The 25,430-nt window shown below is 44.2% G+C and overlaps 1 protein-coding gene across 3 annotated transcripts in view; it reads right to left on the bottom strand.

Moving 5' to 3' along the window:
- LOC138492082 (beta-1,3-galactosyltransferase 2-like) overlaps window positions 1–25,430 on the bottom strand; it is a 222,967-nt gene that overhangs the window by 122,947 nt on the left and 74,590 nt on the right. For 2 of the 3 annotated variants that reach the window (XM_069619043.1, XM_069619042.1), the window contains exon 2: window positions 5,435–5,543. The exons of the other annotated variant lie outside the window; for it this stretch is intronic. The gene's annotated coding sequence lies outside the window, so the exon portion shown is untranslated. The remainder of the gene's footprint in view (window positions 1–5,434; window positions 5,544–25,430) is intronic. 3 annotated transcript variants of the gene reach the window in all.

Below are 25,430 nucleotides of genomic sequence, written 5' to 3' on the forward strand. Positions count from 1 at the left end.
CCGAGAGCGCCTGGGACCAGTGAGTACTTCCAACACTAATCAATGACCCCTAGCACCAGGGCCCCTTGTTACGCACGAATGGCCCCTGAGGGTCCCTCTCCTTTCCACTGCTAGTGCGAACTAGCGACTGCATCCCGCACTCTGGAACTGCCTCTGCCTTCAAGTGGAGGTCCTCTCTGAATAGTGGGAACTCATTCTTCATTGCCTCATTCACCTTCCTGAGCTGCAAGAGACCCCTGAAGAGACCCTGTTTTGCCCATTGGAACAACCGTGTGCGCTTGCATTGCATGTACAATTGAGCACAAGGCTCCTCTCTTCTTAGGGCTTGGACTACCTCTTAGTTAAGTGTGTGGCTGATGTCGAAGGGGCCTAAAGACTACCTGCATTGCCTGTTTTCTTCCCATCTAGGTTGTCGACATATTTCGTGCATTTAAACCTTTAGACCCCAATGGTCTTGTATATATATTGTATTGATAGTGTTGTATTGATTTACTTAGTATTGCTGTGATTCTTTTGCTATGGTCTGAGTTACAAAGGCCTTGTAATAAATGTGTCTATATTTTTGATATAACACCTGTCTGGGAGTAATTTGTAATTGTATTTGCTTTGTGTGCTCATTGAGGTCTTTCAGTCACCCTCACCCCTCGTGAGATTTAGTCTTGACTGCCTGCCATAGCAACCTTGATTGGTCTGGCTTGTCAAGAGGTTACCCTGTTCCAAGAAACTAGGCTGGCCTTCTGAACCTCTGCCCACCAGGTCAGAGTTCAGAAATCCATCTTAACATGACCATCTTTGGTCCTCCTGTCTCTAATCGTCATGATACTCTGAGTTTCTCTTTCCTTGCATAAAACCATCCGCCGCTGTGAAGGACTTTCACCGACTTCCTGCCGCCAATCTGTCTACAACAGTTAGGACTGCTACGCAGATCTCCCTTCCATCTGGCTGCACCATTCTCATTTTCCTACACACTTTACCTGTATCTTAATTCTTTTTCTTCTCTCCACTTTCTACAGTATAACTATGACTCACATTATTCCTACTCATTGTTCTTCTAGAACAGCACCTACATTCTCAGCTTCCTTTCACCCATCCAATCTAGTTCCTTTGAGCACTGCTCTCTCATCTCAGCTCCTATCTTTCTCACTGTCTGGAATGCGCAGTTGGTCTCTCAAAAGACCCGTTCCATTCTGGATCTCTTTCTCCGTCTTGAGCTTCAATTCTTGTGTGGAAACCTGGCTCTCTTCCTCTGACTCTTCAATCCCTGCTACTCTTTTTTTCATCTAGCTCCAGTTTCTCACACACTGCTGGTATTGGTGCAAGAGTCCCCCATCTTATATCACTCACCATGACTCCTCTCTCCTCCCCCAACACATCTCCCCCTATTTTCCACATTTGACTACTACTACTCTATCTTTTCTCGCCCAATGTCTCTGGATGTTCTCACTATTTATCATCCTTTTGGCCCATTCACACCTTTGTGTGATGACTTAGACTCTTTACTGTCCTTCATTCTTTCTATTGATTTTCCTCTTATTGTTCCTGCTAATTTCAATATCTCCACCTTTCAACCACACATGCATCTACCCTTTATTTTTCTATGCTACACTCATACAATCTAGTACACATTTTAACTCTACCCTCACATTGATCTGGCTCTTCACTTGATAGGATCTTCTCTACCATCCTTTTACCCTCCCCAGTACAAGCTACTCCAATATATTCCTCTGATCACTTCCATCTGTCATCCTCGTTTTATGTGCCTACACCGTCTGTTCGAAAACCTGATGTTTAACACTTCCTTAACCTCGGCTACATTTCCAACTGAATTCAAGCAAGCCCATTCTGAAAACACCAACTATTGACCCCCCACTTTCCTCTAACTTCTGTCATATTTCCCTACTCACATTTTTATCTAAGCTTCTTGTACGTATGATCTACGTTCAAGCATCTGCTCACCTCAGTCGTTCTTCTCTTTTCAATCTGGTTTCCGTTCCCATCACTCGACAGAGACAGCCCTCCTATACATCCAGGGCAGCTGGTCTATAGGAGTGTTATGGTCGGTTCCACACATGTTTTTCTAATTGAAATGTAACTGGTTTAAAAGGAGGAACTAAGGAGAAAGGTTTCCTCTCATTCACACAAACAATTGTGTGAGTAACTCTCTAATGTTCGTAGAGTGGCATGCTGCATTGGCACTATTGAGCAGGAGGCTACAAGGGGAGCACTTAATTGAGCTCCCCCCATTGCACATGCTCAGTTGTTATGACCAGGTGGGGAGCAAAAGAATCCTGAAACCAGGCCCAAATAGATGCCTGGGGGGAGTTGAAATGTGAACATCCTCAAAGCATGGATCACTCCCCTGACTCCACCTCATATCATATCTCTCAAACAGACTAGGGTGGGGCCAGGTGACTTGCTTTCCACACCGCAAGGCGAGTGAGAGACTAGAGGGGAAGTGCTGTCAAGGCATGCTGAGATGATGAGATAAAGAGGCCCAAGGGGGGATTTTAGACCGCACCCCCATCAGAACTACCTCATAAAACTGTGTAGCTCAACCTGAGTTAGCCCAGGAAAACTGGAAGGGGATGGCGGATCACACAGTGGATCGACAGCACTGTGTCAGCTGACTCCCCAGTGCCCTACCAAAGATTCTGTTTAGGAACTTAGGTGCTGTGTGTGTGCTGTCCGCCCTGTTGTGAGTAGGAGCTGGAAGGCCTATGTCACTTAACCTGCAGGACAGTTTGCCTATCAACACCCATCCTTGTCAGAATCACTGCCCCAAGCAGCCCTTAATGGGGTCCTGCACAGTCCCTGCCAGACGTGTCCCTCTGTCTTGTGTGGCACATTATAATACAAACACTTTCGTTAGTTGATGTGGGGGATTAGGATTTGCATGTGAGTGTTTACCCGATGGGGGAGGGGAGAATCAAACCCAAGCTGAAGTGAGTCGTTTTGCTTTCAAAACTAGGACGTTGAGCGTGAGCTATCCTCCCAACTTGCTGAGTTGGTTAGTTTTACTGTGTCTCGGAGCTATAAGTGTACTTTTATTTATTTATTTTATGTATTTCTACATTTGAAAAGCACACTAAGCCCGGAGGCATCAAGGCGCTGTTGCGGTTCCAGTTACACACATAGTTATGTATTTATTTATTACAGCATTTGTAGCCAGTCCGTATTGAATACTGGATTCTGAGCGCAGCCGCAGAGGGTCCAGTCAGCCGTAGCATAGCAGGAAGTGGAAGAAAAAAATCAGAACCTTGTCGGAGCAGGCCATGGAGAAAAGAAAAGAAAAATATATATTTTTTTTAAGCCACCATGTCAAACATTGAGAAGGTGTCACAGGTGGTTTTCATAAATCTGCCCTCCCTCCACCACTCGATGTGCGCACGTGTCTAAGGCAATTTTGACAGCTTGCTGTACTTCCCCATTCCTGGGTAGGCAAGTCATCGCTATAATCATTGTGTGGTCTTTTAAGTTGTCGTTTATGGACTCATATAGCTTGCAGAAGGGGGCCAGCGCGATTTTAATAGCCGATATAATAGTTGTCATATCCGTTTTTTTCATTGGAGTGTCTTTGTGCATGGGCGGCCTTTGGTTGCCTAGGCTCTGGCGCCTCTGAGCTGTGCTTGGCGGGGTAGATTGGTTGACTCCACGTGGAGGAGACAGTTCAATAGAGGAGTTTCGGTTGTTCCTGCATGATGGTGCTGGTAGTTTGCCAGTTTCTCTTCCCTCTGCCTGCTGGTGGAGACTGCTGGTAGGCTTCATTTTTGGTCGGTTCGTTGCTGAGTAATGGGTGTGGGTTACACCTGAGGCTAGATGTGGGGTCTCACACTTGTGCTTGATCATTCCGCTGCTCCATCCAATAGCAGGGGATTTTCCCTCGGTGGTCTCTCTGATGATGTCATTGACTGATTATGTTCAGAGTTGTTTGGTCTGTTTACATCCGCTTGGATGTTAGGATGGAGTTCCTTCGATTGAGCGCTGTCTTCTCTGGTCAGGCTGGCAGGGTCTTCTGGCTCTGCATGAGGATTCTCATTTATGTCCCTGTACACTTGGTTCTTAGCAGCTTGTACTGCCGATTCCTTTGGTGCTGCTGCAGCTCCAGTTGGAAAATCCGTAAAGTTGCTTGTTTTCCTAATTTTTATAGCTTGTGGGGGCTCCTTTATTGCCTCTAAAATCTCAGCATCTGAAAGCTCATCCAGATGGTCGTGGTTTCTCTTTCCCTGTTTTATAAAAAAGTCTTTCAGGGAATTTAGTTGTGCCAGTTTGGCGAACGTCTTTTTTTGCTTGTTTGTTTGTACTTTTTTTTTAAAGTCTGCCACTTTCAAGAAATGCGTTCAGAATTTGATGTGGATGTGCCTTCCAGTATCATGTTCACATGTATCTGTTTCAGGCTCGTCCTGCTCCCCCCGATACCAGTGCTCATCCAGCTCCCTCATGCCACCTCCTGCATTCCTGGCACTCGGCACTTGGACACAAACAATACACAAGAGACCAGAAGTGGAGTGAAAAGCGCTGTAATGCAAACACACAGCAGTGCATAGGAGGGCAAAAATTCTGCTTGCCCCTTCCATCCCTGGTCCATCCGTATGTACAATGGAGTAACTAGACCTATTCTCCACCCATTAACAGCATGTATCATAACAAACAGGTCATTTCACCGAACAGGGGTAAGAAAGTACATTCTGCAACTGCAGGTTGTTTCTGCTAGGCAGCCTCTGGTAGCCTTGGGATTTCAGTGTTACACAGAAATAGGGAGGCCCCTGTGGGCAGGCGTGGATGGGGGCAGAATACAATAATCAACAAAAGAAAAGGCCACGCTGCTGACAACCCTATGTGTTGTATACATTTATAATTATTTATGCCAATTTTTATCGTGCACAAAGGTTACAAAGAGTATCTCAAGTTAGAATTGATTTTAATGTAGAAAAGTGAAGAGTACATATTTACATTGAGTATATTGAACAACAAAACCTAAAACCAATGTTCTAAGGGGGATATATATAATTAGATGACACAAATGACATAAAAAGAAGAACAAAGCCAGAATTAGAAACAAAACCAAAATCATAATAGTCATACATCGGTTAATAACAATTCATTATTGAGAACTACTGCAAGGTATACTACATAAAACCCTGGAGAGTTTAGACACATTTAATTGATAATCACGCCATCAATCTGCCTACGTGAACGTGAAATATCTAATGTTTATATCGTTCTCCTTCCTGGTTTCTGGGCATTGGTACATGTTTCGGCATGCTGGTCGTCAGGGCATCCATGTAAAGCCTTCCCCAGGGCAGGAAAAATATAACCCCAAGGGGGCAGAAACAAATCGTGTTGGAATAGTACTAAAATATGAGATACTCAACAGTTAAATAAATTCAATGCAATACAATACATGTAGTTCTGAAAAAAAACACATGCCACTTACCCCTGTACTTCTCACAGGGGTGTGTGGGGTTAACTCCAAAATCACAGATTCCTCACTTCTGGGGGAAACCCTTATCTCGAGGTTGGTCATCTGTGCCAGTGAATGGCAGCTGAAAGGGGGACAGGGGAACATATCAGTTACTTGCCCATGTTTAGCATGTTTAGCACAAGAAGAATTGCAAAAGAGCATCCAGTGAGTATGAGATGCACTGTGTGACCTGTATGGGTCATTACATTAGAGACTGACAAAAACAGAAGATGTACTTTAGTAACTGCTGGCTTGACCTCAAACAGAGTGGTCAAAGGTACATCTCTGTGGGTACTGCAGAAGTCTGTGTTACACTAACCAAATTGTCTTTTAAGATCTGTAAGTGAGAGAACAAAATGCATATTCCTGCTGAATCTCTGTCATGACTGTGCCTCGCGGTTTGAAGGAAAAGGTATTCATTGCTGCCCACATTACTAAATCTGCAAGTGAGTAGCCATACTGTCCTACTTTTCCAAATGGTTGACAGTTTAGTCCGATTCTGAAAAGTGTGACTGCATCGGCGGGAGTTCAGGACGCTGGTCGGCGAACTACAAATAGTTTGATTCTAAGTAGTGTGAGTGCATCCGTGGGAGTTCAATATGCTGTTCGGCAAATTACAAATAGTTTGTTTCCTAAAGCAAGTGAAAAGTAAAAAATGCTATGATGCATGATTAACTCACACAATGGCCTGATGTGCATGCCGGATGCCCCTGAGGGCTATAGCATACCTTGTTAGTGAATAGCAGGTTGCATGGCATCAGCTAGCGTCTTCGCTGAGTAGCAAAGCTGCGTTGCCATGGTGATGAAAAGGTTTATAAAGCGCGTTGAGCTCATGCTGCAGGACGTTGGGTGGACCTCACCCATTTGTTTATGTAGCACCATGGTAACCGTCTATTGGTCTACCTGTGTTACTCTCAATGGCTGCGCGTAGCTATGGTAATTGGAAGCTTGTGAAGCGTAGTAAATCTATGCCACAGAGAGTAGTGCGCAACCTCACTATTATGTTTGAGTAGCACCATGGTAACCACCTGTTGGTTTACCTGTGTAGATACAAATGACTGTATGAGTCACTTTCGTGTAAGGAAACTATAGGTTACTTTAGCACTAAGGCTACTGAAAAATCGCTACTGAAAAATCGCCATTAACTCTATGACAGGTGTTGTTGCTGTAGGGGTGTTTGGGCATTCGGAATCCCATTCGGGTAAAGTCACAGAGGACCAAACAAAATGGTCTAAATGGTAAATAGCCCCATCTGTTTCATGAAATAAAGTGAAACCTCCTAGGTGTCCACATCTGTTACAAGAAGTGCGGATTCAATCAAAATATGAATTTCTATAAAGCCATGGGCGCTGAGTGCACAAGTTCCTAGATCCATACAGGGAGCATGCTCGCCATTGTGACCCAGCAGCCAAAAGCTCTGAACAGAACTACATGCGTTGCTTGGCTCTTGCCCCTGATAGTTTGGAGTACTTGGGAGCAACACTTGTCGATACAAGCTAATTGTGCCATCACTAGAAATGATGTCAGAATAGTACCTGGCTGGTTGCTGTAAGGTTCCTGCACCCAGGGCAGGGGAGGCAGGTGTAACCAATTAGTCTGGGGACCCCTATTTCTAGGATTGAAATATATATGTCCAACCAAGGCCAGAAGGATTACCATTAGTGTCGAGTTGAGTCAAAAACATGGGATAACAACCCTAAGTATGCTCTGACAGCTGATCGTGCTGGGTATATTTCTAGACCGGTGGTACAAATTCCTTGTTCAGACCTCTGTGAAATGAATCCTGTCTGTGTATCCATCTGGTTTCTTTCTGTAGTAGGCTTCCTAAAATGTTTGAAACGTTGCTCACAATGTCAAGGACCCACCATCTCATGTTATCCACAGAGTGATTGCTGAAGTTCAATATAGTGGTTTACCAACGGTGCATTTAGATTTCTGCATCTGATCCTTGATCTGTGTTGACAGATTGTAATGTGTATAGGTCTCATGGTTTGGGCCATGTACCTTAGGCCACAAGGACATTCTATGCAGCAAATTACCTGTTTAGTCTTGAAGTTGGTGAGGTTACGAAGGACCCAGGTCCTGCCATCGATGTCAAATTCCTTCGTTTTCTTGGTGAATCTACAAGCGGTACAGCTACCGCATGGAAAATGGCCAGTTGTTGTTCTAGGGTTCAACAGGCCCAGTCTCATGGCAGGTTTTAAGAATTTTGAATGGACCAGCTGGTCTCTGAGGTTTTTTGCACGTTTGAATGCAAACCTCAGTAGTGGTTCATTCCGAAGGCTCTGTCTTGTTAGAGGCCAGTATTTGGAGATTAATTTCATAATCTCACTGAGCACTCCAATAAACAAGCACCAAGACAAGCCACTGATTACCATGAAAAGAAATTGGAGAACCATCAAAAACTCCAACCTAACGTAACGTCTGGAACTATGCAAACCGCTAGCAGCAACTATGGACGAATCTGACCTGGACAGAAAAACAGCTATACTCCACAACTGGATCACAACAACGATCGATAAAATGGACAAAGAAAAACCTTTCACCCATACACGCAGAAGAGCAACAGCAAAATGGTTCACCCCGCTACTCAGCACCATTAGCTTGTACAATGTGTTTGTCTGTTCTGAGTCGTTGCAGTTAGGTGTTTGGTTGTCTGAGTGGTCCTTTTTCCAATCTCTGGTTATGTAGGGAGGGTAGGTGACAGGGAATTCTAGCTTAAGCTCTGGTTCTTATAAGTATCTTTCCAAAACTGGTTTCTCCATTGACGGTTCTGTGTGTGGGGGTGGGTGGTTTGATGGTATATTGGGGTCTCCTCTAGTATTCATTGGGTCCTTTTTTGTGGATTGTTTGTTTTCTGGTGTGGCCGTTGTGTAGGTGGAGAGGTATCTGGGGATATATGATGTCGTTTGGAGGGAGTTGATGGTGATTTTGGAGGTGTTATGAATTCTGGTAGGTGGTTGCTGTTGTTCGGCAGGGGTGTGGTTTCTATTTATTTTTGTTCTTTTTTCAATTCTTGTTCATTTATCCTTCTTGTATCAGGGCATGGTTATATAGTTGTAGTAGTGGGTGTTTTGTATCTATTGTGGTTCGGTGCTCTATTGATGTTGTGGCTGTGCCTCAAGCTACTTGGGTGGTGTGCTCCCTGGTTTATGAGGAAGGCTCACTGATGTTGACAGTTCCTGTTGGTTATAATCACAGTGGTTATGCCATGGTGTTTGGCAATTACTGAATGGAATCAATTGGCTTGTTGGGCTACATATAGTGGCAAATACCTCACTGTGGTTATAGGATCAGGGGTGCGGGGGTGGCCCGCATCTCTGAGAATTGCTCTAATCATTGATGTTCAGTCTGCTCTCTAGGGTCTGAGTTTTGGCCGGAACTCTGGAGTCTAGTCTGGTCTTTGGTGTTTGGGGTATTGGTTGGTCTCTGTGATTTGGATCCAGATCTAGCCTCTGGGGTCTTATCTGGACCTTGTGGTCCGGTCTAGATAATGGTATAGTCTGTGAGGTCTGGCCTGGCTTAGTATATGGGGTCTGGTTTATGGGGCTCTGGTCTGGTCTCTGGTCTGGTATGGTCTTGTCTCTGTAGCTGGGTGTGGTCTAGTGTCTGGGATGTGATCTTGTCTGGTCCCTGGAATCTGGTCTTGTCTCGGGATTGGGGCCTATTCAGGTCAACTGATGTACGGTTGCTGGAGTCGGGTCACTGGTCTCAGTTTTCTGGGGTCTGGTTTCTAGAGTCCCATTTCCTGGTATAATTATACATGTAAAGTGGTCTTGCAAAACACCTGTCTGCCAATTGTTGTTGGCCTTTCTGCGCATGGCCCTGTAAAAGAAGAGAGAGGGGTTTGGTAATGGGATAGTGGGAGAGGCAGATGGGAAACCAATGGCGTTGATGGGTCAGGGTCAGAAGTACCCAGATTTTTTATGCAAGTATTCCTCATGGGTTTTGTGGAGAGACAGAAGGGGGAGGCCAAGATCTGAGAGGCTAAACATGTTTTAGGCAATATTACCTGCTGATGTGGGGGAATAAAATAGCACTAAATGGGGCATGTAGGAATAGGTCAATAATGTGTCTGGGGGTCTGGTCTTTGGTCTATGGGCTCTAGGGGTATGCTGTCTGGGATCTGATGTCTGCTGATCTAGTCTATATTCTATGGGGGGTCTGGTGGTTGTCATGGGGTCTGTCTGGCCCTGAGGTTATGGTCTGATTCCTGGCTTCCAGTCCTTCATGTCTGGCCAGGTGTCTGGGGGGTCTGACTTTGTCTCAGGGGATCTAATCTCTGCTCCCCTGGGGTCTGGCCTCTGGGATCTAGAGTTTAGTCTCTATTTTCTGGTCTCTGTGGTCTGGTCCCTCAGGATCTAGCATCTGATTTCTGGTCGCTGAGGTCTGTTTGAACCTGTTTTAGTTTGGTCTCTAGTGTCTGATCTGGTCTGGTTTCTGTGGGATCTACTGTATGGTCTCTGATGTGGTCTTATCTCTGCTGTCCTTGCCTGGTCTATGAAATGGAGCCTGGTTTTGCCATCTTGGTTCTGGTTGCTGGCCATGTTTGGCCTGGTCTCAGGGATGAGTTCTCATAAGGTCTAATCTCCAGTTTCTGGGGTCCCATCTCTTGGTGTCTAGAATCTGGGGTCTGGTCTCTCAGGTCAGTCCTTGTAAGATCTGTTGTGGCCTACTCTTTGAGGTCTGGTCTCTACGTTGGTTGTTTGGGTTCTGGTCACTAAATGTCTGCTCTCTGGGGTCTAGTTTCTGGGGTACAGTGTCTGGTCTCTGCTGGATTTATCTTTGTTCTCTGGGAACCTGGTTTAGCGTCTGAGCTGCTGGCTTCGTCTCTGGGTGTCTGGTCTCTGAAGGCCTGGTCTCTGATGACTTGTAACTTTGGATGTGGTCTTTGGTCTCTGATGTCTATTCCCGAATCTTTAGAATCTGGTCTCTAGGATCTGGTCTCATCTAGTTTCTGGTGTGTGGTCTAGTCTGGTCTCTGGGGTCTGGTCCCTGGCACCTATGGTCTTCTATCTGGGTTATAGTGTGATCTAGTTTCTGGGGTCTGGTCTTCTATTTTCTGGCATCTGGTCTCGTCTTTTGACTGTATCATGTGGTCACTGGGGTATGGTATGTTATGATAGCTGGTCTCTAGGGTCTTGTCTCTTACGTGTAGTCCCTGGGTCTGGTGTCTTCTGCTCTCATGTAATCAAATAAGGCCTTTTTGTTTTAGGTATTTCATAGACCCAACAAAAATGATTTTTCAGGACTCATATTGCAAAATTGTGCAATGATATTTTTGAGATAGGTAATCTAGGCAACCCAATAAATAGCCACCAGAAACCAAATATGAATGCAGTGTAATATGCAGCATAACTGGAACATCCATTTACACCCCGTCTTATGCCAACTTAACATCTAGGAAAAGTGCAGTGGCTTTTTGGTGGTAACATACTGATTACATTATAAAATCAAAACTAATTCACAAATTAACAAATCTGATTGTGTAACATGTTATTTAGCCTCACAGTATGCACTCATTTTTTAAAATCAATTACCACATACTTCACTATATCAGTTGTAAGGGTGCAGAAGTATGGGTCTGACACAATGGTGGCACGGTGATTGGCAAAGACTTTTATTTAAGCAAAAATAAAGAGGAAACCTATTTCTCCCTCTAATAAGGAACTAATAACTCGGTCACAATGTAAATAAAAAGAGTACACCATCATGTCAAAATGCCTACTTCTACCCCTCTCACTTGTAACTAATAAGAAAAGGGTAGTGGATCTTCTTGGTCCAGAAGAATGAATCCCTTCTTCTGGACAATGAGCCACAGTTTCAGTCGCAGGGGAGATGTCACACAGTTCCAGCTTGTGTAAGGGTTCAGTTCCAATGTAAAAGAAAAACATTCCAACTCAAACATCATTCCTTATTGATCATAGTTGTGCTTCGCTATTGGGCTCCAGGAAGATGTCTCCCTTCTCCAGGTATTTGGTTCTCAACATCCTCAAACTGCCTGGGGTCTGACCCCCTTTCACATGCCTTTTTTTGATTTGTATCAAGATACACAATCTTTGGGAAAGACACAAGGAGGTATTGTTGTTTCCTTCTCCTGAGGCCTCCTTGTTTTCTAGTTCACAAGGGCTGGGCGGAATGACCCCTTTACCCCACGCCCTTCTCAGACTTTCACAATTCCGAGTCCAATATTATCAAGTGGGTGGGGATGCCTCCCCTTCCCCCTGGCTTGTTTTGTAATTCAAAAATTCACAATTCACATAAGTTCCCAATCTTATGCGTGCAGGTCCCAGACCTGTGTATTCCTCTTGACTTGGTGCAGTAGTCCTGGGTCACTATCCTACCAGGTACTGTGACTATGTAAATGATTGCGACTTCAACTATGTTACGTATTTGTCTTATGCACCGAATTTTGGGCACTTTTACTAACCCCCATCACTATTGCTTACAGGTTGTGGTTTGGCTACACGATCGGGATTCAGGTTTGCATTTGTATGTTTTTGGATACAAACAGTATTACATTTGATTGATGATATGACATGAGTGCTTGGACCTGTGCATTTATAATTAAGTTGTGCATTTTATTCCCTGTCCATGTTGTGGACAAGACCGTTCAAGAAGGGAGAGGTAGCCAGTTGTTACCTTTTGTTTTCTTTCAGTTATCTAATCCCCATTTCTGTAGAACCGTGCCCCTGAAAACAAAAAAACAGGGAGGTTCCATTGTGTAATACATGAAACCTATAAAAGACATGGATCAACACATGTTTTGGCCCCTCAAAGTGTTTTCTCAAGGTCAATAATGGCTAGAAAGATATATTAATTAATACATCTGTATATTACATTCTCAGGATCCCAGAAAGGGAGTAGCCAAATGACAGATGTTTTTCTTATTTACGGTTTGTAAATCTTGTAATTCTAATTACTGGCTTCCGTCGTGTCAAGACAAATGCATTACTGGGTGATTATCCTATGTACTTTACAAATAGGATGGACTTTCTTGTATGTGTTCAACGCTTAGAGGTAACTTTCTGATTGGAAAGTCTTTCTATGAAAATGTAAATTATGGTATCAATTCAATACCAAGATTTAAAGTGAAAAAACACTATTCACAGGGTGAGATGAAACAGCGTTTGTACTCAAAGTATCAGCAAGCAGTGTCCTACGGCACTGCAAGACTACCCCAGAACCACTGCTTTAAATATTAGGTAGCTTAAATGAATGCCATTGTTAATGAGAGCCCTGTGAAGCAGTGGTTTAGTGTGAGTTAACATTTCATTTGTAGTGTGACGAACTTCATTTGTATGAGGGAAATACTTCCTGTCCTTTTACTTTACTTTTCTTTCTCTCCTCCATTTTCATGAATTAAGTACAAAGAACCAATCATGGCCAAATGTATATATTATATGTTTTATTGGGTGCATTTATTCATTTTTTGCATTGATATGTGTGATGATCATTGAATTGGTGTTAAGATATGAAAGTGATTTTACTTTTTTTAAACTAGAATAAACACAATACTTGTGAATTATAGGTTTTAAACAAATTAATGAGTTGTTTATAATCTTTTGAACAAATTAGTTAAACTTTTGAGTCAGTTTTCCCCCTACTCTTATCGGGATAGTTCCTAGCAGGTTGCCATTAAATGCACCAGTCTCCACCACACATGACAAAAACGCAAAGAATTTGTTTCTGTTAATTTAAATAATTTCTGACGGGGCACTTTTTATTTGTATTTAGGTTTTTGTACCTCAACATTCCCATTTCTATCGTGAGTAGACTTTTATTCAACCTTTGGCTGAGTGTTTGTACCTCAACATATCCATTCCCAGCATGTGTCCTTTTTTACTTTTTTATTTAACTTTTAACTGAGTGTTTGTGCCTCAACATTCCCATTCCCAGCGCATGTAGACTTTACTTTTTTGTTTAAATTTGGATTGGGTGTTTGTACCTCAACATTTCCATTCCATTCTCAGCATGTGTAGACGTTGATTTCTTATTTACCTTTGGACTAAGTGTGTGAACCTCAACATTCCCATTCCCAGCCTGTGTAGAATGTATGTTTTGTTTACATTTGGACTGGGTGTTTGTACATCTAAATTTCCATTCCGAGCATGTGTAGACTTTGCTTTTTTATTTACCTTTGGACTAAGTGTTTGTACCTCAACATTCTCATTCCCAGCATGATATATGATATGATATGATAGTTTATTTATATAGCGCCTATACACAATGTGTTTCAAAGCGCTTCAAGGCAAGGGAGGGAACAAGGGAAAATACGACAACATTCTTACAGGCCAGGAACAGTAAGGATGTGTGCATAGACTTTACTTATTTATTTACCTTTGGATTGAGTGTTTGTTCTTCAACATTCCCATTCCCAGCATGTGTAAACTTTACTTTTTTATTTACCTTTGGACTGAGTGTTTGTACCTCAACATTCCCATTACCAGCATGTGTAGACTTTTCTATTTAACCTATGGACTGATTGCTTGTACCGAAACATTTCCATTCCCAGCGTGAGCAGTCTTTACTTTTTAAATGACCTTTGGACTGTCTGCTTGTATTCCCAGTGTGTGTAGAATGTGCTTATTTATTTACCTTTCGACTAAGTATTTATGCGTCAACATTTGCATTCCCAAAATGCATTGACTTTACTTATTTGTTTAAATTTGGACTGTGTGCTTGTACCTCTACATTCCCATTACCAGCATGTGTAAACTTTACTTGTTTATCTACCTTTGGACTGATTGTTTGTACCTCAATATTTCCATTTCCAGCATGCATAGTCTTCACTTGTTTATTTACCTTTGTACTGAGTGTTTGTACCTCAACATTCCCATTCCCAGCATGCATAGTCTTTGCTTTTTGATCTACCTTTCGACTAAGTGTTTGTACCACAACATTTCCATTCCCAGCGTGTGTAGACTTTACTTGTAGACTTTACTTGTTTATTTACCTTTAGACTGATTGTATGTACCTCAACATTTCTATTTGCACCATGCATAGTCATACCTTTTTTATTTACCTTTGTAATGAGTGTTTGTACCTTAACATTCCCATTCCAAGCCTGTGTAGACTTTACTTATTTATACAACTCTGGACTGAGTGTTTGTACCTCAACATTCCCATTACCAGTATGTGTAGACCTTTTTATTTAACCTATGGACTGATTGCTTGTACCGAAACATTTCCATTCCCAGCGTGAGCAGTCTTTACTTTTTAAATGACCTTTGGACTGTCTGCTTGTATTCCCAGTGTGTGTAGAATGTGCTTATTTATTTACCTTTGGACTAAGTATTTATGCGTCAACATTCCCATTCCCAACATAGGTTGACTTTACTTATTTGTTTCAATTTGAGCTGTGTGTTTGTACCTCTACATTCCCATTCCCAGCATGTATAGTCTTCACTTTTTTATTTACCTTTGTACTGAGTGTTTGTACCTCAAATTTCCCATTCCCAGCATGCATAGTCTTTGCTTTTTGATCTACCTTTCGACTAAGTGTTTGTACCGCAACATTTCAATTCCCAGCGTGTCTAGACTTTACTTGTAGACCGTACTTGTTTATTTACCTTTAGACTGATTGTATGTACAACAACATTTCTATTTGCACCATGCATAGTCTTACCTTTTTTATTTACCTTTGTAATGAGTGTTTGTACCTTAACATTCCCATTCCAAGCCTGTGTAGACTTTACTTATTTATACACCTCTGGACTGAGTGTGTCATGAACCGCCGCCTGCGCCCATTCTGGACTTCGTGGTCCCTGACCCATAGAGGACTGGATTCCGTGATCCTTCCAACATGGCCGTTTGGTGCGGAACGCAGCTTGCCAGTCTTTATGCGCTACGTTCAGCATTCTACAAAGCAGACACACCACCGCAGTTCTGCACGTCTCAATGCTACCGCTCGGAGCAGTCTGACGTGTGTTGCTGAAGTTCGCCCGGAACTTCCTTCCTAGTCCTGTTTCCCCGATTCCTTGAATCTACTTCCTCCCTTTCCTTTCCTCGACCTTACCTTACAATTCTTCCAGGATCCTCGCCTGCGCTCGAGTCACGGCGTTCCGTGCCTCCGAGCTCGGACTTAGTCTCCTTCCTGGTTCCTGGTAATGGACATCCGACCGCCTCCTGGAGTAGGACCGATATCCCCACGCTGGAACCAGACGACCAGCACACAAGCCTCTACAAATCCCAGACCGTGCGAAAGAAATCATCAATGAAGGTTGCAAGCAAGGAAAGACAGGTGAGAAGGGGAGAGACTTGTGACAGAGTGTTTGTACCACAACATTCCCATTCCCAGCATTTGTAGACTTTACTTATTTGTTTACCTTTGGACTGAGTGTTTGTACCTCAAAATCCTGATTACCAGCGTGTGCATACTTTACTTTTTTTATATTGGGACTATGTGTATGTACCTCAACATTCAGATTCCTAGCGTGTGCAGACTTTAACTTTTTATTTACCTTTGGCCTGAGTGTTTGTGCCTCAACATTCCAATTCCCAACATTTGTACACTTTACTTTTTTGCTTACATTTGGACTGGGTGTTTGTACATCTGCATTCCCATTCCCAGATGTGTGTAGACAATGTTTTTTTTTACCTTTGGACTTAGTGTTTGTACCTCAACATTCCCATTCCCAGTGTATGTAGTCTTTACTTGTTTAGTTACCTTTGCACTGATTGTTTGTACCTCAATATTTCCATTCCCAACACGCATAGCCTTAACCTTTTATTTACCCTTGTACTGAGTGTTTGTACCTCCACATTCCCATTCCCAGCCTATGTAGACTTTACTTATTTATTCAGCTTTGGACTGAGTGTTTGTACCTCAACATTCTCATTCCCACTGTGTGTAGACTTTACTTTTGTATTTACCTTTGCCCTAAGTGTTTGTATCTCAACATTACCATTCCCAGCATGCAGAGACTTTTCTTTTTTATTTACCTTTGGACTAAGTGTTTGTATCTCAACATTACCATTCCCAGCATGGAGAGACTTTTCTTTTTTATTTACCTTTGGACTAAGTGTTTGTACCTCAACATTCCCATTGCCAGCATGTGTGGAATTCACTTTTTTATTTACCTTTGTACTGAGTGTTTGTATCTCAACATTCCCATTCTCATCCTGTGTAGACTTTACTTATTAATTCACCTCTGGACTGAGTGTTTGTACCTCAACATTCCCATTCCCAGCATGGGTACATTTTACTCATTTATTTACCTTTTAACTGATTGTTTGTACCTCAACATTTCCAATCCCAGCCTGTGTAGACTTTACATATTTATTCATCTTTGGACTAAGTGTTTGTACTTCAACATTCTCATTCCCAGCGTGTGCTGACTTTACATTTTTATTTACCTTTGGACTGAGTGTTTGTACCTCAACATTCGCATTCCCAGCATGTGTAGATTTTAGTCATTGATTTACCTTTTAACTGATTATTTGTACCTCAACATTTCCAATCCCAGCCTGTGTAGGCTTTACTTATTTATTCACCTTTGGACTGAGTGTTTGTACCTCAACATTCCTATTCCCTGCATGCATAGACCTTACTTATTTATTTATCTTTTGACTGATTTTTTGTACCTCAGGATTTCCATTCTCAACATGTGGAGACATAACTTATTTATTCACCTTTGGACTGAGTGTTTGTACATCACCATTCCCATTCCAGGTGTGTGTGTGTAGACTTTACCTTTTTATTTACCTTTGGACTGAGTGTTTGTATCTCAACATTCCCATTACCAGCTTGTGCAACTTAACGTTCTCTTTCCCACTATCTGTAGAATTCACCTTTTCATAAGTAATAACCTTAACTCGTTTAAAAAAATGTGTGTATATATTGATATACACTGAAAAACATACACAGCCACGGCTCATTAGCTTCCATAGGGGACAGCCCATAAAGGGCTGAATGCAACCCAAAGGTTGCAGGCAGGTCTTGAGGCCTGAAGCCAAAGTGGCTCAAGGCATCCATCACAGTCTCCAGTGAGCCCACAAACCGAGTGTACTTGGAGAGTTGAGGTGTCCCACAAAAAAAAATTTACATCCAGGAGCTTCGATGCCCAAGACCACAAGGCCAATCCTTGGATGAACTGAAGCTCACCGAGTTTACTACATCTGTCTGAACCCAGCTTTGTTTTGGCATTTCTGCACCCTCACTAGGGGAGTCTCACCCTCTCTCCTTCTTCCCTCCTTTCCATCACTATATCCATGCTTCGGTTATTGATCCACATACCGTGAAATGAACCATACACCACACTTGGGGCCATCTCTGGGCTGCCTACACTTACATACACAGCTTTCACTGTGCTAGGAAATTGCTGCTCAGGTCCTTTGACCTGGCAGTAGCCAAGTGACTAAAATATTTGTGAAAATTGCCATTGATTGGGAACTCCAGCCAAGACCAGGATGCACAGCTTCGTGAAGCCCACCGTGCACGCCGTCTGGCTCGATTGCATAGATGACTCCATTGTCAGGCTACTTTGCACTGATGTCTGGCAATGTTGCCCTGACATGGCCACTAACCAACTAGTACAAATGTCTTCTTGTCAGTGATAATTCGGTGAAAATGTCATTCTTTAATCGTCGGTCAGTGCAGTCCCATTAGCAGCCCACGGTCTACCTGTTTTCACTGCTCGCCTGTGCACCATGAGATATGCCTATCAGTTAACCTTGTGCATCTTCAGTTGCTCCTTACCTTTACTCACTTCACTGCTTGTGCATTTTTTCATATGCTCAAATATGATCCTGTAACCTACTTGACCTCTTCCAGCATCTGTATCATTACACATGTGTAAATACAAATATGTCAATCGTTGGGAATCGCTCTCAACTCATCCGCTTTTGGAGGGTGTCATTGGCCTGCAACACTTTTTCTGCATTTCAACAAGCCCCTTGTTTTCCATTGACCTCAATGGGCACACTTGCAAACGAAAACATTTATCACCTGACTAAACTCCCATTGACTTCAGTGGGATCTCCCCCCCCCTTGGAGCCTCTGCAGGCCAATGGCTTAATGACCTGAGGAGTCTTGTCAGACGCCCACTGGACTTCCTTAAACAAACTTAGCATTGCTCTGTTTTGCCTGTTTTCTATGGGCGAAATGGTGTTGTATGTTTTATATATTAGTTTATTTTTATGACTAATATTGTCTTGTACATCCCTGTTTAGATCCTGCAGGCCCGAAAAAGTCAATTGAAAATGAAAACAAAATATTTCTTGTACATATAAACATAATGGACGTTTTGTTCAAAAGTTGCCCTTGAGTCAAGGTTCTGCCTGGTTTCCCCAAACTGGCTTTCAGATCTGATTTCCAATAATTAATTGAGCATGAAAGTAAGATTGCGGTATAGTGACCGTTACAGAAACCTGTGACCTTTTCCATTTGGTGTTTGGCATTTGGGAATACTTTTCTGGTCTGCATTTATTCGGAGAGTGTGTCTTACACAATATCCATCCAGAAGGATAATCTTTAAAAGTGGCTGAAATACGGCTGGTTGCTTCTGTGTATTTGGTTACAATGGACCCTTGGAATACACTGATTTCAAGATTGCATTAAAGATCAAGTTGAGATCTATGCCCACCAGGACTGGAGGGGACGACAGTTGTAGAACTGGGAGAAGAGCTACCCTTGATGAATGTCAGACATCTAGGAGTGAACAGACAGAAACATGTTGGGTTATACATAGATTGCAACAAATGAATTTTTTATTGTTGTTTGTATGTTAAACGTTGCTTTCCTATTTTATGAATGTGGTATATTTGTGTTATTATACATTTTTGTCTTGTATGTTATTGTCCCTTTATAAAAACCTGGTTTTAGGGTGTTTTTCAGTATGTTATTTCATATAGTGTTTTTATGCGAACAATGTGCTTTTTTCTATAATAAAAATACTTGTTCTAAGGTTATAGCCAATGTGTGATACACTGTTTTTCATTTTTCAAATATTAATGTGATCTGTTTCCTTTCATATTATAAAATTCATTATGTGGTATTACATGGGTCCCGGCTTAGTGTCGCAATGCAAGTGATACCACACCAGAAAAACCTAGGTTCTCTCAGTGTGGCGCTTGTAGAGGGCACCTCACTACGTGTTTCGGGGGTCTATGCCCCTTCTTCAGGTGTAGCTGCTACCATTGAACATGGTCTGAAAAAAATCAAAAAAATATAGTTTGTAAAGAAGTTTTGTTCTGGTATGTAATATTTCAAAAAATTAATCTCTGCATGATGGTGCTCAATGTACTCTTACTAACCTGACTGATATTATGATGTCTTGATGCCCTTTAAACCTGCTCAGGATCAATTCCCTATGACGGAAGCTGAAAGAGATATAAATTATCTTTTTCAGTGCATGCTATCCCAAGAATTGATATACTAAATCTAAAATCATGCTTGCATAGTGTCATCTTTTGAAAGGTGCATACCTTGTATGTGTCTGACTTCTCAAACAATGCTCAACCCACTGAATTTGTATTCAGCGCCGCTCTCAATCTGCAAAGTGATTGAGAAGAGAGGTGTTAATTTCCTGAATAGCTGCTTGTTCCTGTATGGAACATCTAACTTGTCTCATACCCTAATCTTACCTCATAGGTGTGTAGCACGATGCGGGAAACGGGACTTGGCTGAAGAAAGCACCCTCCCGTCCCGCATCTGCTTTTATGTGTATTTCCGTGTAAAATCACATGATCACAGGTTAGTCACATGACGTGTATCACGTGATTGCGTGATCCCAAATTCATCAGTGAATGTATAATTCTACAGTCTCACTCACCAGAAATGTAAGCACGATGCGGGAAACGGGCCAAGGCTGAAAAGAACAGCCTCCCGTCCCGCATCACCTATTCTATATGCTTTTGTGTACAGTTCCCAAATCGCGATAGCGTGACACATGTCACGTGATCACGTGAGGAAACATGAGAAAACACACAGTGTACTCCTCATCGCCAGAAATTCACCAAGGTGGAAAAATTATAAGCCATGTTGAGGCTATCACTGACAACACACAGGTGTCCTTGTAATAAATTACATTGAGATCAAAACTATAATATAGGACAACTATGAGCAAAGCTGCAAATGTACATACAACCAACATATATCTCTCCCCACTTGCGCTGTTGCTCCTTCCCCCTTGTACTGTCCCTCACCCCTCCCTTGTGTGGTCCTTCCTCCCCACCTCTTACGCTGTCGCTCCTTCCACCTTGAGCTGTCGCTCCTTTCCACTGGTGATGTTGCTCCTTCCCCCTTGCGCTGTCTCTCCTTCCCCTTGTGCTGTCGCGTCTCCTCCTTGTGCTATTGCACCTTTACCCCTTGTGCTGTCCCTCCTCCCCCTTGCTGTCGCTCCTCCCCACTTTGGGCTGTCCCTCCTCCCTCCCTTGCACTGTCCCTTCTCACCCCAAGTGCTGATCCTCCTCCCCTTGCCCTGTTGCTCCTCCACACCTTGAGCTGTTGTTCCTCCCCATTTCGCTTTCCCTCCTTCCTTGCACAGTCCCTCCTCCCCTTGTGCTGTCCCTCCTCCCTTCCTCTCCTCCCCTTGTGCTGTTGCACCATCCCCTTGTGCTGTCACTCAGAGGCATTGCTGGGGGGGGGGCTTAGGCTGTAGCCCCGGATAGAATCTCAGGGTCTACAACCAAAAGGCTAGCTAGCCCCAGGTCCCAACAATCCCCTTATCTTTTCCAGACCTAGCAACACCCCTGCGTGTCCCTCCTTTGCACTCTTCTCCATTTCTTGTGCTGTCCCTCTTCCGTCCCTTGCACTGTCCCTCCTCCCTCCCTCGCACTGTCCCTTCTCCCTCCCTTGCACTGTCCCTATTCCCCTATTGCACTGTCTCTCCCCCTTGTGCTGTTGCTCCTTCCCCCTTGTGCTGTCCCTTCTTCCCCCTTGTGCTGTCATGCCTCGCCCTTGCGCTATTGCACCACTACCCTTGGCTGCACTCCTCCCCCTTGCACTGTCGCTCCTCCCCCTTGCACTGTCACTCCTTCCCTCTCTAGTGCTGTCGCTCCTCCGCACTTTGCTGTTGCTCTGCCCCCCATTGCCCTGCCAATCCTTCCCCCATTTGCGCTGTCACTCCTTCCTTCAGATGTTGTCCAATACTCCTGAATAGTGTTGCTGGCCTACCGATGTCCCCCCTTGCAGTTTTCCCCTCCCCCCTTGCACTTTCCCTACTCCACCCTTGCGTTGCCCCTCTGTGACGAATCAACTTCGAAGGAACCAGTGGTGCAGGGAAGAATATCGGTTTCTAAACCATCAATCAGACCCAGACCTCTAGTACGCCAGAAGGGATCAGAACAGATTGGAAACACAAGAAAATTATAAACCTCTGTGTCCAATTTTGGTAACATGGTTGGAACAGCAGGCTTATCTCCGCAAGGTCGTGGATCGTTGGTTAGTTGCAACACAGCGAAAATACAATTATTACCCAATGATAAAAGGGACTGTCCAGTCAATGATGTATACAGATATCTACTTTATTATGATTCAAAAGACAGTTCTAGCCCACTACAAAATACAACCCATCCTGTAAGGGAATGCAGAGGACAGACAGTTTCAAGAAGAAAAAGGGATGCACACTGGATACTGACAAGAGGGTAGTCGTAAAGTAATTAATCACAATAGTTCAAGGATACTTGGTTTCAGCACAAAGGGAGTAATGGGTCATAAAATGCCACTAGGGTCCTTTGGAGAAGGACCAGTGGACAGAAGCACAATGTATCTTGTGCTTGTAGAAGTTCTTGGTGCTCGAAAGCAGCAAGTCGGTTTCAGGGCGCTTTGCAGCTTCTGCAACAGAGTTCAATACAGGAGACAGCTGCGGGTATCAGGCAGCAGGCAGTTTGGCGAGGGAAGCTGGATGGATGGCTGCAGGCTCAGGAATCGTTGTCTCAGTGCTGATTGGTGGGTCTGAAGCACTGGTTGAGGCATCTCAGACGACGTTAGCGACTGCAGCGTGACAACAGTCAGTGATGCAGTTGGTTGCAGCTCAAGGGGCTCGACTGACTCAAAAATGTCCTTTAAGGCATACACTGCTTGATGCTTGTCGATGCACTCCTCCCAGAATCTTCACTGGGCTTATGTCGTCCTTTAAGGTGGATAGCCCAAGGCTCAGCAGAGTGTTGCAGGAAGTGGCCTTGTCCTTGGTTTGGTTCAGAGACTCTCTGGCACTTCCCACCTGGGAAGCTTGCTGTAGAGCCTAACAGGGCGTGCTGTGTGCTGGCTGGGTACCTGTTCTGGAACTGCTGGAGGCTCCTCTGGATTCAGTATCTCCATCTGTTCGCTGGGAGATGATGTTTAGGGGAGGGATTGTGCTTAACTCGTTGGAAATCCTGGCCTTCCTTCACTGGCGGAAGCTGTGAAGCAGTCTGCACCTTCAGCCAGGGTCAAAATGAGTTCTCCTTGTTACTCCTTGCGAAATCTTGAGACGATCTGCCAAAAATGGGGCTCCGCTCTCATTTAAAGCCAAATGGACCACAGTGATTGATGCAGGCTTAATGCACCAATCCTGAGTCCCCACCAACGATGTCCTGTATACATGAGATCATAACCAGAGTGCTTTGCAACAGAAAAGATAAAGGGGTAAAACATGTAATACTAAGTCCCACCAATCTTCCTGTCTGTTGTGGATAAAAGAGTCTGTCTAGTTAATGGAGCTCTCTATAGTTCCAGATTAAAGTCTGCATTTGGACTTCTGGACCCCCAGAAGCCTGGGGATGCCTTTCACAATATAGAGGCAGCACGCCCTGCTAAGATGGCGGCCGCCGGCAAAATTATTCACTCTTGTGCTTCACTACGACCCAATGAGCCATCCATGAAGAAAATGCATTGGCTCAACGGAGCCGGATGGTGTAGCAATCCGCTTCCAAAGGCTGTACGGCAAGGCCTTGGGAGCTCTCTGCATCTCCGCTGCGATATCAGTCTGCATTTGGACCCCTGGACCTGCAGAAGCTTGGAGATGCCTTCCACAATATAAAGGCATCACCCCCGCTAAGATGACCGCTGCCGACAAACATATTCACCCTTGTGCCTCACTGCGACCCAATGAGCCTGCTGATTGGCCCATCCACAAAGAAAATGCATTGGCTCAACGGAGCCGGATGGTGGAGCCAGCCGCTCTGCTTGCCGCAATGGATGCCTATGCTCTCCATCGGTGCTTTGATTCTAAAGGTAAGCCCAACATACATCTCTGTACTGCCGGCTTACACATTGCATTGAAATATGGCTATGCCCACCTATACTGCCCTCGCAACTTCCCTGCCCCTTGCCCTACACCTTTCCTCCCTTCTGGAGTCTCATTCGGCCCTCCCATATATCCCTTCTATCGGGATACCGCTAACGTTGCCTCTTCTATGCAACCAACTGCCCCATACCAGAAAAGATAGTGTATGCAAGCTTCTGCAATGCCAAATCACCTATATGCCGAATTAGAGCAGAAACGACAACTATCCCTTGTTTGAGGCCCACACCCATTAGCGCGCTGTGAGAATCAATCTGTTGTTCAAGCCCCTATGCATACCTCCTCTGAAATTATCAATACGATCATAAAGCCCTAACCATTCTACCTAATGCGGCATGCTGCCTCTCAAGATCCGCACTAGAGCGAGAACCGAAGCCAGACCCTCCCAACACCATCTCGCCTAACGCGGCACCCGGCTGCCCGAGACCAGCCCTAGAACGGGAACCGAAGCCAGATCCTCCCAACACCATCTTGCTTAACATGGCAATCCGCCACCAGAGACCCATGTTAGAGCAGGAACCAAAGCCAGTTCCTCCCAACACCATCTCGGCTAACGCGGCAGCCTGCCGCCCGAGACCCACCCGAGAATGGTGCCTGACTCCTAAACAAGCCAGTTCTATCCCGCAGTTACTCAAACCCCACAGGAAGTTGGCCATCATCAAACCTTCCAAGGGTGAGCTAACCCCTCCCGGCCCAAGAATGAGAAAGCCCACTAAGCACTAAGTGCCCATATAAACCTCCTGCCCCGCATCCAACTGCCCTGTCCTGCTCTCACTGCCTGCCGTCTGCAAGCAGAGGGAAGTTGTGACCGCTACCTCAGCCATGACTGCTATAATGAATAACAGCCTTGGCACAAGGCCACCTAGAGTTAACCGTACCCACCACCCAGCACCCATCGCAAGGAGGAACCATCACCTTAGTGTTAGAACTCACACCAAGCACCTCCACTCATACTCTAGCAGCAAGGGCACGCTGTACAGCTTGCACTCAAGGAAAACCCAACTTAAGGCAACTGCAAGTAGGATAGCCATCTTTACACAAATAAATAGTCTGATCCTGACCACCCCCAACGATGACATCGACTTGGATGAGAACCCTAAGAGCCACAGGACTCTCGCTACAGTATGCAGTACTAGGGTGTGCATTCCTACAAGTTCTTACTCTAGGAGGCAGATTGTTTCCACTTCTCTTATGACCCTAGGTCCTCCCATATCAGGGGCTAACCCTCCCCTCCTCCATGGAGCCTTCATCAATGCGAGGTCCCTCCCAGTCCATGCACTATACATTAATGACCTGATCACCAGCAAAAAACTAGACCTACTGGTGATCTCAGAAACTTGGCTTCACCAAGCTTCAGGCCCAGTCCTGTTCCTAGCCCTCCCTGAGGGCTACACCATACTTAAATGTGACAAAACCAGCACCAGAGCCAGAGGCGTTGCACTCATCCATAAAGATTTCCAACAAACAAAACCCAACAGTAGCTCAATGGAGGGAAACTGTGAACTCCTCACTTTGAAACTCTCATTCACTCCTTCTCAGTCCATCACCCTACATATCATCTAAAGGACGCCAGGACCTTCTACTTTCTCTGAGGAAGAGCTCATTCATGTGATTAGGGATAACATCATCAAGAGTCATACTCCTGGGTGACTTCAATCTAGGTCTCCATGACCCTTTCGACACGAAAGTGTTAGCGGTGGCGAATCCCCTCACAGACCTAGGTTTTATACACTGTGTCAAAG

This window comes from Ambystoma mexicanum, chromosome 10 (assembly GCF_040938575.1).
Source record: "Ambystoma mexicanum isolate Mex_15411 chromosome 10, UKY_AmexF1_1, whole genome shotgun sequence".
Lineage (NCBI taxonomy): Eukaryota > Metazoa > Chordata > Amphibia > Caudata > Ambystomatidae > Ambystoma > Ambystoma mexicanum.